This window comes from Panthera pardus, unplaced genomic scaffold (genome assembly GCF_024362965.1).
Source record: "Panthera pardus isolate Hobbes unplaced genomic scaffold, ASM2436296v1 HiC_scaffold_17, whole genome shotgun sequence".
Lineage (NCBI taxonomy): Eukaryota > Metazoa > Chordata > Mammalia > Carnivora > Felidae > Panthera > Panthera pardus.
In genome coordinates this window covers 147,148,264-147,152,435 of record NW_026526732.1, presented here as the reverse complement: position 1 = coordinate 147,152,435, position 4,172 = coordinate 147,148,264, and positions in this window count along the sequence as shown.

Sequence of the window (4,172 nt, the reverse complement as noted above, 5' to 3'; positions counted from 1 at the left end):
ATCCTGAGAGAGAGAGAGAGAGAGAGAGAGAGAGAGAGAGCTGTACCCTGGTGGGAAATACCAATACCTTGAATAGGTCTGATGCCCAGCGGATCAGAGCACTGGCTTCTGCTGGAATTGAAAGGAAGGTGTTGCTGAATGCGCGGGGCCAGAGTAGCCGTCTGGAAAAGGCACCAGTTCTGGGTGACAGGGGCGACCGGGGAGGGGAAGGTGGCCCTGGGAGCCTTGCTGGGGAATGGAGAGAAGGGAGTAAGCTTATGGAAACAAGAAGAATTACCAAATCCACAAACACATCGATCCTCCCCGCCAAAAAAAGATACTTCAGAGATGACAGAGATACTTCACGGAGATGACAAGTACAGCATAGGGAATACAGCCAATAATATTGTAGCCATGTGTGGTCGACAAGTCCACTTAGCCATGGCGAGCACTGAGTAATGTACAGAACTGTCAAATCTCTGTGTTATACACCTGACACTGATGTAACGTTGTGGGTCAACTATACCTTAGTCATTTTTTCAAGTTTTTTAAAATTTATTTATTTTAGTAATCTTCACACCCAAGGTGGGGCTCAAACTCGCCACTGACCCTGAGATCGAGAGTCACACGCTCCATTGATGGAGCCAGCCAGGCGCCCATTCAATAATTTTAAAAAAAAAAAAAAGAAAAATACTTCAGCTGATGAAGTTTCCTCCAGAAAAACGCCACCGGGTGGAGGAAAACTCTGACACAACACTCCAACCTGGACTGAATATTCTTTTTTTTTTTTTTTTTTTTAAGAGAGCACATGAGCGCGAGTGGTGGAGGGGCAGAAAGAGAGAGAGAGCGAGAGTGAGAGAATCCTAAGCAGGCTCTACAGTCAGCACAGAGCCAACACGAGGCTCCATTCCACAACCCTGGGATCGTGACCTGATGATATCAAGATGCTTAAGTGAAGTCAGATGCTTAACTGACTGAGTCACCCAGGTATCCCTGGACTAAGTATTCTTAAACAATCATTTGCAGAGATGAAAAACACTTTAATGTTTTGTTTTGTTTTTTGAGAGACAGAGCACGAGTGGGGGAGGGCCAGAGAGAGAGAGAGAAAGAGACAGAATCTGAAGCAGGCTCCAGGCTCCGAGCTGTCAGCACAGAACCTGATGCGGGGCTCGAACTCACGAACTGTGAGATCATGACCTGAGCTGAAGTTAGACGTATAAAACCGAGTGGGCCACCCAGGAGCCCCTGAAAAATACTTTAAATCAGGCACTTGGGAACATCAAATAAAAATGGGCCAAAAAATTAGAAGCAGATATAAGAGTTAACAAAAATCAGGAAAGGAATTGAAGGGGAAAAAAAGTCAAAATCTTCTCAGAAGTGAAAAGTAAATTTCAAGAGAAATTAAAGTCAACTGAAAATATAATAAGAGGCACTCATATCATACCAGGAATGAAAAGAACCAAGAAAACAAAAGTAAAATCAGTAACAAAGTAAAAAGTAAAAAAAAAAAAAGTGCCAGAGAGAAAAAGATGGCTAAAGAAGATAGGCAAAGGGAGTACAACATACACATCACTGGAGTGCCCGAAGAAGAAAAACAAAACGATCAAAAAGAACTAATAACAAACAAAATAGAAATCCCTGGCCCCCAAAAGAAGGAACTTTCTAGAAATAACGCAACATAATCTACATATCGAAGGGGCATATCAAGTACTTAGAAAAGATGTGGAATGGCCATCTCTGGGGTAAATCTTAATAAAACCTAGAAAAAGAGGAACAATACCTTTCCCCGGGAGAAAATGGTGGGCCCCACCTTACCTGGCGAGGTAGCTCAGCATTCCCAGGGAAGAAGGTACAAACTGACATTATGAGGCCCAGGTATGCTGCAGGAAGGCACGATACCATCTAGGTAGTGTTCTCTCCAGGATTACTTGAACCCGAATCTGCTCATGAGGAGACCACCAAATAAATGTGGACTGTAGCATATTCTACAAGACAGCTCAAAAATGGCACTGTCGTGAAAGACAAAATGCTTGGGGGGCATCCTAGGATACCAGAGTCCTGACAACTAGATGCACTACATGAACTTGACTGGTTCCTGGATTTTTAAAAAAGAGTTAAGGGGACACTTGGCTGGCTTAGTCGGAAGAGCATGCAACTCTTGATCTTGGGGTCCTGAGTTCAAGCCCCACGTTGGGTGTAGAGATTACTAAAACGAAATAAATAAACTTTAAAAAAAAAAGAGTTACAAAGGGCATTATTGGGACAACATCAAATAGAGACTGTGTTTTAGGTAATACTAGTGTATCGGCATTAAATTTATGAAGTTTCTGTGGTAGTTTTAAAACATAGCCCCCAAGGGGTGCCTGGGTGGCTTAGTCAGTTAAGGGTCTGACTTTGGCTCAGGTCATGATCTCATGGCTCGTGAGTTTGAGCCCCACGTTGGGCTTAGAGCCTGGAGCCCGCTTCAGATTCTGTGTCTCCCTCTCTCTCTGCCCCTCCCCCACTCAGGCTCTGTCTCTCTCTGTCTCTCAAAAATAAATAAACACAAAAAAAATTTTTTTTTAAAGAACAGTTCCTAGAGCAGGGAGATTGTGTGTGTGTGGTTTTTGTTTTTGTTTGTTTTTTAAGTAGGCACCACACCCAGCGTAGAGCCCAACGTGGGGCTTGAGCTCACAACCCTGAGATCAAGACTTGAGCTGAGATCAAGCGTTGGATGCTTAATCGACTGAGCCACCCAGGCGCCCTGAGATTCTGAGCAGTCATTGTCCACCATGCGGCAGCATACCCTGGGAGCCCCGAGGAAAAGCGCCAGGCTTGGGCCCAGGGTGAAGTCAGGGAAGGTGAGTTTACAGGGTGAGTGGGAGCCGTCCAGGCAGACGAAGGAGGCTTCCAGACCTCGGAGAAGTCTGTTGTGGTGAGCACTCTGGGGCTGTCTCCCCTGCCCTCCCCGCAACACACACACATAGCAGTGGGCTCGCACCCAGCCCGACGTTTTCTCCCAGGAACTTGGACAAGAGAGAAAGAGAGACTGACTCTCATGGTGTGTCTAGACCTACAGTTCATGAACTGGGATGTTTCCCGCGTGTCATAGGGAAGAGGGAGGAAGAAATGAGCTCCCTTCCTGAGGCCTGGCCGTGTCTGTCCCTCCCTTCCCTTAACTAGACTTCTCTGTGCACCACCAGAAGGGGGCTTCTGTTCCTTCCCATTCGCAAAGCCAAGAGGGCCAAAGGCAAAGGGAGCAGCAGGGAGGAGTACTCGGCAGGGCAGGGCAGAAGATCAGGGGGGACAGTGGGTGGTGGTGGGTGGTGGGCAGAGGGGAGGCTCTCCGTGAGAGGCAGCATGAAGAACGCAGGCCTTGGAGCATGGGCCCTGGATCGGAGACAACCACAAAGCTTGGCCTTGGCCAAGTCACTTAACTGTTCTGAAAAATAGCTATCAGGCGGCAGTGAGCGTCTCTTTCTCACTGGGCTGCCGTGGATGGAGTAGGAGGCTGATGCCAACCACTGTAATCTCGAAGGTGGCAGGGGGCATCTAGCTGGTGGGGGAGGAAACAGGCTGGAGAGGGAAAGCCACCGTCTGAGAACCGGAAAGCGCCTTGGCATTCCGGGCCCAGACGGAGCCCCCTCCCTCACCTTGCGCACCGCCTTCCTCCACCCAGTCGGCAGTGAGCGCTGGCGCAGCCAGGAGACCCTCACAGTGCGAATGTCAGGTTTGGGGGCTGGGTGTCCCTGCCATTGCAAATGTGCACGGGTGGCTACTGATACCTGTCCCTACAGAGGCAGAAGCTGCCCCTCTCCTCCCCATGAGGGATCTCAGGACAGTGGATGGGACAGCTCCGACCTCAGCTGGCCCCCACGCTGGGCCCTTGGAAGACTTGGATCCGTTTCTCTAGCGGTCGGGGCAGCCCCCTCTGCCACCTTCCACTATTGACCAACAGAGGGCGCTCCCACACCCCTTTTGGTCATTTCAAGCCTATCGTTTCACCTTTCTGCCTATCCCTTCCCTATCAAGGGGCTAGGAAGGCGGCAGGTGTGAAGGGAGGAGGTAGAATAAAAACCTGCCATTTATTGAGCACCTACAGGGTCCCAGGCACTGTGCACTACTTCGTTATCCCTCACAACTCATTTCTCCGAGGAGACCGGGGCTCAGGAAGGTTGTCTTCAGGAACATTTTCCACCCGGTGTACACACCTC